A 15507-nucleotide genomic window follows, 5' to 3' on the forward strand; every position below is an offset into this window, starting at 1 on the left:
GATCTTGAACTTTCAACTGGGTGGGAAAACTGGGAAGCTTTCAGATTTGGGGTTTCCCAGATGTGCTGACATGGCTCTCTTAATAAATTGGAATTTTGAGGAATCCTATCCCTCGGACTCTGATTTTCTTTTGGATGCTATTTGGAACATTGACAGCCAGTGTTTCACAGTAGCTTATTGAAACCTGCGATAGAATCTACTTTAAGACCCATACCAGCTGCCCCTCCCCAACCTACGGTAGTGCAGGGGGAAACTCATTATGAAGTTAAGAAGATTCTTGACTCTAGATTGCATCGTGGTCACTTACAGGATTTAGTACTCTAGCAGCGACTCATGCCTGCCACACCCCCAAACCAGTTCTCTTGATGGTATCATAGGTGCTGCCACATTCCAGCATTTGTCAAGGACACAAACAGAGAATAAATAATTACCCATACACCACGCCCCCTCCCTGTCCCCCAATGATGACACCGCCACCTATTAACCCCACCGGAGGGCAGGGACGATCCAGACCATCTGTAATTAGCTGAAGTCCCACCCACTACAGGGCGGCTGTGGCGCTCTGCTGATGACGTCACCACTAGAGCCATCTGGAGAAGAGGGAGCAATGGAGCGCTGAATTCCACACCGCTGCAGGCACCAAAGTCCCCGGCGCCACTCCGCACCCGCAAGGAGCATGTAGGACGAAGAGAGAGCTGGGAGAGCGGTAATTGCAGGGCAACCAACTGTCAGGGTGCTGGAGTAAACATGCGGGATCCATCCGCATGAATGGCAGTCTCAGGGCTGACATTTCCTGCATTGCGCATGTGTGCGCGAAGTGTGTGTGCATGCATGGCGCGGCCATGAGCGAACCAGCAGTAGAGACTTCCAGAACCCACCCCTGGTTTGGACTTGGGAAAGTCCGGAAATCTCAGATTCAGGTTTTCCCAGATGTGCCTCTATACCTACTCTAATAAACGGAAGCTTTGAGAAAACTTCGCACCCTTCCGCTGGAGGATTTGCATATGCTGGATCTCGAGAGTCATCAACCCCCACTATAGCCTGGTCTTGTCCATGTCCAGCTGGCCAAGTATAGACTGGATGGCCACTAGATACTGCCTGTGGCGGCCAACGTTGACTTCTGTCATCACTTAACGGTTCCCTTTGCTATTTGGGTGGAAGCCTCGAAGGCAAATGTGGGTCCAGCCCCCTGCCACTGGCCTGGGTATATTCCTGGGATGCACCCAACCTCAACTTTGGACTGGCTAGATGGAAGCAAGGGATAGGCTGGGAAGGGGGCTGGGAAGGATTCCTGCTATCTGACCAGCCGTCCCCTCTGTTCTCTGGATAACCAGAACTGCTATCAGGGAAGCTAGCCTCCCCAAACCACTCCCTCAGACAATCCATTGTCCTGCTACCCAAGGCAATGGAGTAGCTCCAATCACCCTCTTCATCTTCAGTCACCCTTCTTTCTCTCCACCGAGTGAGGTGACCCCCCTTGGGAGAATGCACAGGTAGTTCTGAGCTGGTTGTTTACCCCATACGCTTCTACCACTCATTCACTGCCACCACTGCTTGATATGTAGGTATAACCCCAGTGGCAGAGGCCTGGTCTACTAAGGGACTCTCTTCTACTTCTTCTGTCTTGGAGTTTTTCATTGGAGTTGGGGTTTTCAGGAACGCTGACATTAACCCAAATCTGAGATTTCTGGGCATTTTCCTCCTCACGCATGACCTTGACTGAAAAGAAGAATACATTCCCTCTACTAAATTTCCTCCTCCTAATTTCCCAAGCACAAAAATGTGGCAGCTTGGAAGCTTCTGGTGTTAATATGACTTCTAAAGCTGACACCCAGAACACTTTAGCATCTTCATTTCCTATTACTTTGTCTATTTCATGATCCCAAAAACATCATACTTTCTAAAAAAAAAAAAAAAAAAAAAACGAAGACGTTGACCAATATTCCAATGATATTCCAAATATCACAATAGTCATAAAATACAATACAATACAATACAATAGTAGAGTTGGAAGGGACCTTGGAGGTCTTCTAGCCCAAACCCCTGCCTAGGCAGGAAACCCTATACCGTTTCAGACAGATGGCTATCCAACATCTTCTTAAAGACTTCCAGTGTTGGGGCATTCACAACTTCTGGAGGCAACTTCTGTTCCACGGATTCATTGTTCTCACTGTCAGGAAATTTCTCCTCAGTTCTAAGTTGCTTCTCTCCTTGATTAGTTTCCACCCATTGCTTCTTGTTCTGCCCTCAGGTGCCTTGGAAAATAGTTTGACCCCATCTTCTTTGTGGCAACCCCTGAGATATTGGAACACCGCTATCATGTCTCCCCTAATCCTTCTTTCTCTTAAGCTAAACACACCCAGTTCCTGCAACCGTTCTTCATATGTTTTAGTCCCCAGTCCATATGAAGAACGGAAGAACATGATGCAAGATCTAGCAAATAGGAGAGGAAATATTTTAATATTAATTTTGGGTAGCCTGGTCCTGCACTGGAGTTGAGATGGAAGTAAATTATACCTTTGACCACTTTTCCTGCCACCGTTGTTAAGGCAATCACTGCAGTTGTTCAGTTAGTAACACAGTTGTTGAGTGAATCTGGCTCCTCCATTGTCTTTTGCTTGTTAGACGTTTGCCACGGGGGATCACATGACCAGGGATATTGCAACCGTCATACATATGAGTCAGTCGCCAAGCATCTGAAGTTTGATCATGTGGCCATGGGGATCCTGCCATGGTTGTAAGCGTGAAAAAAAAACTCACTTTTTTCAGTGCCATTGTAACTTTCAGTGGTCAATAAATGAACTGCTATAAGTCCAGGAGTTCCTGTGTTCTTTTTCCTCCCATTTTTTATTTTTATTTTTAAGACAAACAAATTCCTCAATTTCGTTGAGCCTGTCGTTTGGTTACAGGTTTTTGTGCATCCGTTTTTACAATTAGAAATAAAATCACTGGTTATCCATTGAACATGACTAAATACATCACTATCATTGAGCATCCTGGGTTCAGGTTACCATCAATATTCCTTCATTTCAAACAAACCTTATTTCCTTAAATCCTTCATTATCTATTAAGCAACAATAAATCTTTATAGAATTATAAGATCACCTATCTATATCTATTGGCCTTACAAAAGATAAAAATGGTAATACTAATAAAAAAAATTCCCATCAATAATAATAATAATAATAATAATAATAATAATAATAATAATAATAATAATAATAATAATAATAATAATAATAATAATAATAATAATAATTTAATTTGTTAGCCGCTCCCTCTCCACAAGGGACTCGGGGCGGTGTACAATAAAAACATACATAAATACATATAAGCATACACATACACACATACACATACATATACATACACGTACACGGACACGGAGGAGGTAACAATTACATATATCACAATAATAATAATAAAATTAACCATTAAAAATACCCCATAATAAAATTACAAATTTAAAAGGACTGTCAGGAGGAAAGGATAAACTACGGTTGAGCCAGGGGGAGGTCATTCCACAGGGCTGGGCCCATCACAGAGAAGGCCCTGCTCCTGGGTGTCGCCCCCCGACACTGTTTAGCGGACGGCACCCGGAGAAGTCCCTCTCTGTGTGAGCGGATTGGTCGTAGGGATGTATGGGGCAGGATGCGATCCCACAGGTAACTAGGTCCTGTGCCATGGAGGCTTTGAAGATCGTAATCAAAACCTTGAAACGCACCCGGTAGACCACAGGAAGCCAGTGCAGCTCGCACAGGAGAGGTGTTACATGGGAGTACCTAGTCCTCCCCATAATCACCCGCGAGGCCGCATTCTGGACCAACTGCAGTCTCCGAGTGCATCTCAAGGGAAGCCCCATGTAGAGAGCATTGCAGTAGTCCAGGCGAGACGTCACCAGCGCATGGGTGACTGTGCGTAAGGCATCCCGGTCCAATAAGGGGCGCAACTCGCATTATACATCATTACTTTCAATTCACCACAACACCATAGAATATAGAATACTTATAGTGTAACATATCCAACCCCAGTAATAATTTTCCATTGTTAATCCAAATGGTGATTGAATATTTCAATTCATGTATGTATCAATTATTCATTACATCATCATTCGTCCATTTAACATACAAAAATCTTTCCAGCATAGCATGATCACTACTTACAATTATACATAACGTTCAAATCATCCCACTGTCAGGCCTGTAGTTATGTTCTTTTTAGGATCTTTGGCCTGTCACACTTTCTTATAATCTTCTATGCTGTTTCAATAGTGTAGTAGTTGGGAGGGGGGAATAGAAAGGAGTAGGATTGTAGAATGTATTGTTGACATTCTTTTATAGAAGCTCAAAGTCATCTTTTGTCTCCGCACCTGACCGGAAGCAGAGGGGTGTAGATGCCAGCGTGGAAGATGATGTTTGGAACATGTGATGGATTATGGGGTGTGGGGATAGATCATGAACTTTCAACTGGGTGGAATTCCAGGAAGAAGATCAGAGTTGGAATTCCATAGCCGTGCTAACTTGCCTGTTATGAATAAATGGGAACTTTAAGGAAGATTCTGCCTTGGACAATGATTTATTTCATACATGGTATTTAGAACGCTAACACCCACTCTTATACATTAGATTCATTATTGTCCTTTATACATCATATGATCAAGCACTCTATTTCATAGCAAAAAAAAAACTTTCATAGCAATGACTATGACTTTCTAGTAATACATAGGTAAACACATTTTTCCTCCCATTTTTGATTGCCTCCCTCTCTGCTGCATCTCACTGTGTCAGTTAAAGCAGCGGTCACCAACTGGTGGTCTGTGGACCATTGGTGGTTCATGAGAAAATTTTGGTGTCCCACAGAAAAATTATTTGCATTTTTTATATTGAACTAAATCAGGGATCCTCAAACTACGGCCCCTGGTCTGGGTACGTGCAATGAGCGCTTGTGTTGCTGCAGAGAGTCTCCCCTTCGGGGTATTTTTGTGTGGGTCAGAGAGGGGCAGAAATTCCTACTTGGGGTCTGCTTCAGCCTCCTGATGTGGGGCTTTGGGCAAAGGCTGGAGGGAAGTGCTGCTGGTGGCGAAGAGCCGGAGGGCCTTGTTCCAGTGGGACTGCATCATGGCCTGGAACTGGCTGACCATCTCAGCCCGCTGAGCCTCCAGGCGCCGGTACCTAGCCTGGCACTCCCGCAGGTCTTCCCTCTGCTTGGAAACCCCATGCCCGTAATCCTCAGTGAGGTGCTTCTGCTGAGCCTCCTTCTCGGTCAGATCCAATTTGAACTGAGCTGTTTTGCCAACTCTTTCTCATGGTGGCTGCTTAGGTCCAACAACTGCTTCCTATTGGGGCCATAAGGACCCCGGGTGGGCGAGGGGTGGCTGGGAGGGGAGGGATGAGTAGAGTTCCAGACAGATGAGCTGTATTCCAGAATTGGTCTAGCAAATGTTTTGTATGGTCCGGTTAGCAGTACAATATTACCAGAGAAGAAGCTATGCAAGATTAGTTAACATCTCTTAATGCCTTTTTGGCAATGTTGTTACAGTGGGCTCTGGCACTTAGATCATTAGATATGAGTACTCCAATGTTTTTGACAGAGTAAGGGTCATCTACAAGGTCGTGTCCACTCAGCTTGTATTTGTGTTGAGGGTGGGATGCTGACTTAAAAATGAGATGATGATGATGATGATGATGATGATGATGATGATGATGATGATGGGATCAGACCCTAAGCACATTTTTTCAGATGAAGAATGGGAGTACTGAACTAAATATATATATATACAAGGTCGGGTCCACTCAGCTTGTATTTGTGTTGAGGGTGGGATGCTGACTTAAAAATGAGATGATGATGATGATGATGATGATGATGATGATGATGATGATGGGATCAGACCCTAAGCACATTTTTTCAGATGAAGAATGGGAGTACTGAACTAAATATATATATATACAAGGTCGGGTCCACTCAGCTTGTATTTGTGTTGAGGGTGGGATGCTGACTTAAAAATGAGATGATGATGATGATGATGATGATGATGATGGGATCAGACCCTAAGCACATTTTTTCAGATGAAGAATGGGAGTACTGAACTAAATATATATATATACAAGGTCGGGTCCACTCAGCTTGTATTTGTGTTGAGGGTGGGATGCTGACTTAATATATATATATATATATATCTTTGGAGGACTTCAATGCTGGTGTCACCTTTAGAACTTCCTTGTGAACTCTGCCGTGAAAGAGACTTTGAGGCCATTCAGCTCCTTCCTTCCACACACACACAAACCCTGGTTTCGAAGATGTAAATTTGGTGGTAAAGGGAAGACAAACCACAGGATATGGTTTGTCACAGAACATGTGTGCTACAGAAGAGTTTGTGTGTGTTCTCAGGTAAAACTCATGTTGTTTCAATACAATAATACAATACAATAGTAGAGTTGGAAGGGACCTTGGAGGCCTTCTAGTCCAACCCCCTGCCTAGGCAGGAAACCCTCTACCGTTTCAGACAAATGGCTATCCAACATCTTCTTAAAGACTTCCAGTGTTGGGGCATTCACAACTTCTGGAGGCAACTTCTGTTCCACTGATTAATTGTTCTAACTGTTAGGAAATTTCTCCTCAGTTCTAAGTTGCTTCTCTCCTTGATTAGTTTCCACCCATTGCTTCTTGTTCTACCCTCAGGCGCCTTGGAGAATAGTTTGACTCCCTCTTCTTTGTGGCAACCCCTGAGATATTGGAAGACTGCTATCATGCCTCCCCTAGTCCTTCTTTCTCTTAAGCTAGACATACCCAGTTCCTGCAACCGTTCTTCATATGTTTTAGTCTCCAGTCCCCTAATCATCTTTCTTGCTCTTCTCTGCACTGTTTCAAAATTGCCACCATACGTTTCAAACTAGGGGTAGAAAAAATAACTTGGTTGAAAGAAGGATCCCATTGTTTGAGGTGATTTCTAAAGAAATAGACATGATTGGCCGGCTGAAAGGAGAGGGAATTGGGGAGATAAATAAAAAAACACTGTGTGTGTGTCTGTGTGTGTGTGTGTGTGTGTGTGTGTGTGTGAGAGAGAGAGAGAGAGAGAGAGAGAGAGAGAGAGATGACCCAGGGTGTGGCACAAAGGCAACACAGCCCGAGAACTGGTATGAGTCCCTTTATTAACACCAACATGTGTTCCCAATATCCCTTTCAACTCTCCGGCCTGGAGAAAAGCTCTTCCACAAACAGCCTTTGGCTGAAAATACTCCAGTCCAAATGTTGTAAGCAGAAAACTTCCAACTATAAATCCAACAAGGTAAGATAAGGTAATTAATCTGGCAGGGCAAGCAAGATAAGGAGTTCCAGAAGTGAAGTAGCACGGCAGTAAATCAAACCAGTTGAGAGGATGCCAGGAACTCAGATAAGCAGTTAACACAAGATGAACTGTGTGTTTGTTCCCTCCCATTTGCCTCTCCTTTAAACTCCATCCCCAGGTGTGCCTTCTGAAGGGAATTGGGGCCCTTTCCTCCCTTGTAAGTTGCACAAACCATGTTGCTCTCTTCTGCGTCCTTCCCTGTGTGCTATAGGATGAAGAGAGGTGCCGAAGAAACATTCATCTGCTAGGTTTCACGGAGGATGCCTTGGGAAACTACGACCTCAAGGATGCCCAATTTAGGATAGTCCAACAGCTTGTGGACATTGATTTACAATATCTACGAGCCAGAGCCAACAAAACTTGCTCCCTCCTGACTCTCAACCAAGTTAATAACTATGGATTGAGGATGGCTTCCTATTTTTATACCCTAACCATTCCCAAGTATAGAAGAGCTTTTTATAATTATAATTATAATTATAATTATAATTATTATTATTATTATTATTATTATTATTATTATTATTATTATTATTATTATTATTATTATTAAGCGCTTATAGACCGCCCCCTCTCCCGAAAGGGACTCGGGGCGGTGTACAGTCCATACAAGAAATACATCATATAAATAACTAAATAATTGAACAGTTAAAATTGTTAAATAGGTAGATAGATATGGAGGAGGTTAAAAAGAAGGTTAAAAAGAACTGTACAGCTGAGTAAAGTATATAAATATAGTTTTAAAAACCCCTAAAAGTATCCCATAAAATTAAATTTAAAAAACAATTCCCCTAAAATACCAGTTAAGAAATATGTCTGCCAGGAGGTAACAGTTATGATTGTGCCAGGCCAGCCAATCGGAACAGGTGAGTCTTCAGTTTTTGTCGGAAGGAGCGGAAGTCGGTGGTGGTTCTAATGTCGGGGGGAGGTCATTCCAGAGGGTTGGGCCCATCACAGAGAAGGCCCTACTCCTTGGCGCCACCCGTTGGCATTGCCTAGTGGACGGCACCAGGAGAAGTCCCTCCCTGTGAGAGCGAATTGGCCGCAGGGATGTGTGTGGCAGGATGCGATCCCGCAAGTAGCTAGGTCCTGTGCCATGGAGCGCTTTAAAGATGGTGATCAAAACCTTGAAACGCACCCGAAAAACCACAGGCAGCCAGTGCAGCTCGCACAGGAGAGGTGTTACGTGGGAGTACCTAGTACTCCCCATGACAGCCCGCGCGGCTGCGTTCTGGACTAGCTGCAGTCTATCCCATGCTTTTCCCTAGCTTGCTTTAATGTCTTGCCCTCAACACTTTTGGATGGTCGTTTCAAGAGGCTCCCGATTAACAAGCGGCTGTGCCCTTGTGACAGAGCCGAGGTCGAGACAGCGGAGCATGTCCTTCTATTTTGCCCTATGTATAGCGCGGACAGATCTAGGTTACTGTCTCTTCCTGAAATCGTCCCTTCTGGTCCTGATGGCTGTGATTTGTTTGTGCATTGCCTTGGGGATGTCTCCTCGTACATCACCTCTCAGGTTTCCAGGTTTTTCTTGAGAGCTGTGACCATTAGAGGAGACAGCTGTAACCTCCCTTAGTTGGGCTTTTGGTGACAGGCTGCTGTGTCTCTTTTGTAGTGGTCGTGTTTTGGTCTGTGACTTTAAATAAAGTATATAGGATGAAGAGGGGGTGGGCCTTGGTCTTCATCTGAACCCCTTCTCCCTTGTTCTAACTCTCTCCTGCTCTTCCCAGACTTAGTTTGTTCTTCCCCAGTTTCATCCAGAGACAACAGAGACAACTCCTGCTCTCTGACAGCTGTTCGTCTTCCCCTTCAGATTCAGACTCTGAAGGGGCAGGACAGAGAGATACGGATAGACAGAAAGAGTGAAAAAGAGAGTGAGAGAGGGGCAGAGAGAGGGGAAGTATCAACTGTCTGACTAGTGAATCCAAAATAAGGAAACACTCTCAGGAGCTTTGAATTCCCAAAATTAAAACTTTGTTGGATGCACCATTTTGGTACTGAAGTATCAAAACCAGCTCTGGATTTCCTGCGCAAACGCTTGCTTAGTTAAACAATACTTTCCCGTTCTCCCCAACCCTGCTTCATCACATTGTCCAATTACGAGATGCCCTTTTGTTATGGGAATTGTACATTTCCTTCTGAAGCACCTACAGGGGTGACCTTGATGGTTGCCAGTCTTTTCAGAGACAGAAAAGAGAATAAGAAATATGAAATGTGAGTTGGAAAGAGTCATTTTAGAATCTGAAAGGTTTAAAATGGAAAGACGAAGTTCAAAGTGCTTCCAAATAGACAACTCAAAATGCTATTCAATGCAATCCTAAATTGCATTAACAGAGGGATACATTCAAGATCAAGTGAGGTACTAATACCACTTTATAAAGCCCTAATAAGACCACACCTATAGTACCGCTTCCAGTTTTGGTCATCACACTATAAAAAAGATGTTGAGACTCTAGAAAGAGTGCAGAGAAGAGCAACCAGGATGATGAGGGGACTGGAGGCTCAAACATACGATGAACGGTTGCAGGAACTGGGCATGGCTAGTCTAGTGGAGAGAAGGACCAGGGGAGACACGAGAGCAGTCATCCAATATTTGAGGGGCTACCCCAGAGAGGAGGGGGTCAAGATATTTTCCAAAGCCCCTGAAGGCCAGACAAGCAGCAATGGATGGAAACTGACCAAGGAGAGATTCAACCTAGAAATAAGGAGGGACTTTCTGACAGCGAGAAAAATCAACCAATGGAACAGCTTGCATTCAGAGGTTGTGAGAGCTTCATCACTTGAGACTTTCAAGAAGAGATTCGACTGCCATTTGTCAGAAATGATGAAGGGTCTCCTTGAGTGGGGGGTTGGACTAGATGACCTATAAGGTCCCATCCAACTCTGTTAATCTGTTAATCACCTGCTATCACCTAAATGACAAGAAAGCGTTCTCTGCATGGCTATGGAGATACATGGTTTCAGGTGGTTAGATAACATTTCCTCTTACCTCTGTCCAAATGGTCATTCTTTTTGGTATGAGATGATGAGGAACATCTAGTCCAAGACATCCTGAAGGATGAATATGACTTTCTACATCTCTGTTCCATTGTAAGGTTGATCTGGATGCAAGTCCAACTACTTTGGTAAAAGTAAAGGTTCCTTTCACACATATGTGCTAGTCGTTCCCAATTCTAGGCAGCAATGCTCATCTCTGTTTCAAAGCCGAAGAGCCAGCACTATCCGAAGATGTCTCAATGGTCATGAGGCCAGCATGACTAAATTCCGAAGGTCCATGGAATGCTGTTACCTTTCCACCAAAGGTGGTCCCTATTTTTCTACTTGCATTGTTTATGCGCTTTCGAACTGCTAGGTTAGCAGAAGCTGGGACAAGTAATAGGAGCTCATTCCATTATGCAGTGCTAGGGATTCAAACCACTGAAGTGCCAACATTTCGACCTTCTGATTGACAAGCTCAGCATCTTAGCCACTGAGACACCACATCCCTTTTTCTACTTTACAACTACTTTAAGGGACCTTAAAGTCTGTGCTTGACTATGTGACTACCAAGTGCTACCAGGTGCTTAGATAACATTTCTTCTTATCCAAGGCCAGATGGATATTCTTCTTCATATCAAACCCTGAGGAACTTCTACTCCAAAATATTTAGAGCTAAGAATCCCAAAGGTGATTTTTCAAAAGGCAACTGGACTTTGTTTTTTTCCTTGAAGATGTTTCGCTTCTCAGTTCTTCTGAGATGAGAATTGAAGAAGCTTCTTGAATGAGAAGTGAAATGTCTTCAAGAAAAAAACAAAGTCTAGTTGCCATCTGAAAAGCACCTTTGGGACAACCATAACCTGGATGACTGAGAATCTCCCTAGACAAGAGCTAAGAATATTTTCCATATTTCCTTTTGATTCTGGTGTATTTAAGAACAATGACAATAAAGATTATACTTATACTTATTGCAAGCTTGATCTGGATTAAGTCCGTGGTCATTCACGGACTGTAATCCCAAAGGAACCATTAGAAGTTTTACTTCTAAATTTGTCAGAGTTTGTTGCAGAAAAATCAAATCCAGAAAGCACCCACAGATAACTGATTCAACTGGATTCATTAACTTCTTTATATACATAATGACAGATGAATAAATGTACAATACCAATAGTAGATTCTGTCAAGGTGGTAGAAGTTACAAGCAGAACACAGGCAGGAGAGAACAGTTTCATTCAGAGTTCAGAGCAGACAGAGTAGTTTCAGTTTCGATTCTCAGCACAGATTCAGATCTATTTAAGCTCCCATTGGCTGACTTAGTTGCTATGCCTATTCATTGGCTGACCTGGTTACCATGTCTCTCCCAGTCATGAATATTCTAACAAAGTTCACCTTCATTGTTTTTCTCCCCCTTTGTGCCTTTTTTGTTAGCTCCTCATCTACTTTGTCTCACTGTGCTTCTGTAGGCACCGAAGGCACAAAAATAGGCAGCAGAGTCATTCAGCTGACTGGCACGTCTTTGTAAATTGAAAGTTCCTTTTTGTTTGCTCTCGTGGGGAATGTGAACAGCCTGAAATCCTTCAGAATTGTTCCAATAAGATGCTAAAAGGAATCTCAGCGACGGACCAGGAGACTGAACATACCAGAATGGGAAATATGTACCACTAGACTTTGCTTCGTAGGAACAATTGAGAAAGACAGGTTCTCCCTCAATCACTGTCACAACGCCAGATGTTTGCTTCACCGACTGTCCTGGGCTTCCTCCTGGACAGAAGATAATGCGGAAGGCATGAGGTTAGCTAAGTTTTTTAGTTTACTTTATTGTCATTGCACCTCATACAATGAAATGAAATGCCCTCTTCAGTGTACATTGTAACTATAAAAATAAAACCCAAACACACGTCCTTCACTTTCTACACGACTGAATTGAAAACCCCTAATATTGCATTCATATTGCACTATACAGTAGAATTCAATCTAGTTACTGCTCTGGGATAGAAGCTGTTTTTCAGTTCTTGTTTTTATTGTCATGTACCACCTGCCAAAGTCAAATACTCAAACTCAAGTAAAGTCAAACTCAAAGAAGCAATGGGTGGAAACTAATCAAGGAGAGAAGCAACTTAGAACTGAGGAGAAACTTCCTGACAGAACAATCAATCAGTGGAACAGAAGTTGCCTCCAGAAGTTGTGAATGCCCCAACACTGGACGTCTTTCAGAAGATGTTGGATAGCCATCTGTCTGAAAAGGTATAGGGTTTCCTGCCTAGGCAGGGGGTTGGACTAGAAGACCTCCAAGGTCTCTTCCAACTCTGCTATTGTATTGTAAGCAGAGCTTTACTACTGAAAAAAAATACTTCGGCCACCAAATGAGAAGGAAGGACTCCCTGGAGAAGAGCCTAATGCTGGGAAAGACTGAGGGCAATAGAAGAAGGGGACGACAGAGAATGAGGTGGCTAGATGGAGTCACCAAAGCAGTAAATGGACTCCAGAGGATGGTAGAGGACAGGAAGGCCTGGAAGAACGTTGTCCATGGGGGTCACAATGGGTCGGACATTACTTCACAACTAACAACAGATGGCAATCGTTCACAAATAAAAGGGTGCCCAGGTTGAGATGAATCTTTAAGAATGTTTTGTACTTTCTTAAGGCAACTGGAGCTCTTCCAAAGAGGGGAGAGGACAACCAATGATCCTCTGGGCCATGATGTTAACCCTCTGGAATGTTGTCCTATCTGCCACTGTGCAATTGGCAAACCACACACAGGTGCAATAAGTTAAAATATTCTCTATGGTGCAGCGGTAGAAGGTCACCAGCAGGTTTTAATTCAGTTGTTGTTTCCTGAGAAGTCTCAGGTAGTATATTCTCTGCTTGGCCCTTTTGACCGGTGCTGCAACGTCCCAGGTCCTCTTTTATGATAACCCCCAGAAACTTAAAACTGGCCAATTGCTCCACTCGGTCTCCATTGATAACCAAGGGCTGGATGTTTGATCTATTCCTTCTGAGTCCAATATAAGCTCCTTGGCGTTATTGGTTGGAGTTAGGTGGTGAGATGGGTATTTAGATCCTTCTCCTACTTTTCAGGAACAGCCTTAGTGCTACTACAAAACACATTCTTGGAGTCTTCAAACATCTGTGCTATTTATGAGGGCAACCCTGAAAAAATTCCTTCCCAAGTTTTATATTCTTTCCATCACGCTCACCACCAAACACATAACGCACTCAAAGACATACAGAGAGACATCAAAGGACTACAAGAAACCGGGGAAGAATGAAACTATAATGTAAAAAATATGGGAAGATACTGAAATACCCACAAGGACAGAATGGCTGGGGAAGATGTCAACATTTGCAGAGAGGACAACCTTGTCTTGTTGGATTGGGGAGAAAAAAATAACAACACTCATTGGTAATTGCAGTGGTTAGAGTGCAGTACTGCAGGCTACGTCTGCTGACTGCCCGCAATTTGGCAGTTCAAATCCAACCAGGCTCAAGCTCGACTCAGCCTTCCATCCTTCCGAGGTGGGTAAAATGAAGATCCAAAATTGTTGGGGGCAATAGGCTGATTCTGTAAACCACTTAGAGAGGGCTGCAAAGCACTGTAAAGCGATATATAAGCCTAAGCACTATTGCTATTAGCAAGTGGAAACCCTTTATGGACTTTTTGCTGAAATTAGAAAACAAATGAACAGGGGATTTGATGTTCGGAGAGGGCAAAAGATGGAAGAAAGAAAATCATGATGTTCGTTTTAAAAAGGAGACCAGGTGATAAATGTATTATTTATAAATGCAGATCATTTACCGCTAATATCTCAGAAATCTTCCGGGGGATTCTGCATGACCTCATTTCAAAGAACTCAAAGAAGTGAGCGTAGGCTCACCCAGCCAAAAATCATATTCAAACATTGCTAAGAAATAAATACTTACTTAAAAGTGAGATGACGGCGATGACCAGAGACCACAGCCACATTGTGCAAGATAAAGAGTGTGGGTAGGGACCCCCCAAAAAACCCTTTGGATGACTTCTAAGGTGGTGTTGTCACCTTCGGAGTTCTCCTGCCAATGTTGCTCCTGCCAATTTTACAGTTTATACTACGCTTTCCTTTTACAAAGAACTTGGCTTCTAACATGTAAATGTGGTGGTAAAAGAAAGACAAACCACAGGATATGGGTCACAAAAATATACACTATGGGGAACAACAGAGAGGTTATCTAGTTAAGACCCAGGTTATCTCAAGATTGCCACCCTGTGTTTGAAAGTAGATGTTAGATAGCAGGTGGGTTGAAGGAAGGATACCAGTGTGAAATGAGATTTCTGAAAGAAACAGATATTTTTGGGCAGCTAAATGGAAGGTAATTGGGGATGTATGTACGTACAGTATGTATGTATTTATGGATGGATGGATAGATGGATGGATGGATAGATAGATAGATAGATAGATAGATAGATAGATAGATAGATAGACAGACAAATAGATAGATAGATAGATAGATAGATAGATAGATAGATAGATAGATAGATAGATAATAGATAGATAGATGATAGATAGATGATAGATAGATAGATAGATAGATAGATAGATAGATAGATAGATAGATAGATAGATAGATAGATAGATAGATAATAGAGTGGAGAGGGGGTAAAAGGAAGACAAACCACCGGATATAATGCACAGAGCATATGTCCTACAGAAGGTATTGCGTGTGCTACCTGGTAAGACTCCTGTTGTCTCAAAATTACCACCATATGTTTTAAAGTAGGTGTAAGAAAGCACCTTGGTTGGAGGAGAGAACCCAGTGTTGAAGGTGAGTCTCTCACAAAAACATTGGCTTCTAAGATTCAAATGTGGTGGAGAAATGAAGAAAAACCACAGGATACGGTGCACAGAATATATGCGCTACAGAGGATGTCCTACGTCATCTGGTGAGACTCTCATGTTGTCTCAAGATTGCCACCGTGTGGTTTAAAGTGGGCGTAAGAAAGGAGCTCGGCTGAAGGAAAGCTCCCAATGTTGGAGGTGATTTCGGAAAGGAAAATATATTGTTGGCCAGCTGAATGGAGAGGCAAATGGAAAGATGTATAGATGGGAGAGAGAGGGGAGAGAAAGAGAGATCTGCAAGTGAGTTTCAATAGTTTTAGAGTCTGAAAGGGTTAAAATGGAAAGAGGACTCCCAAAGTAGAAAAGTGTTTCCAG

Source organism: Natrix helvetica, assembly GCF_964273705.1.
Source record: "Natrix helvetica genome assembly, chromosome: Z".
NCBI lineage: Eukaryota > Metazoa > Chordata > Lepidosauria > Squamata > Natricidae > Natrix > Natrix helvetica.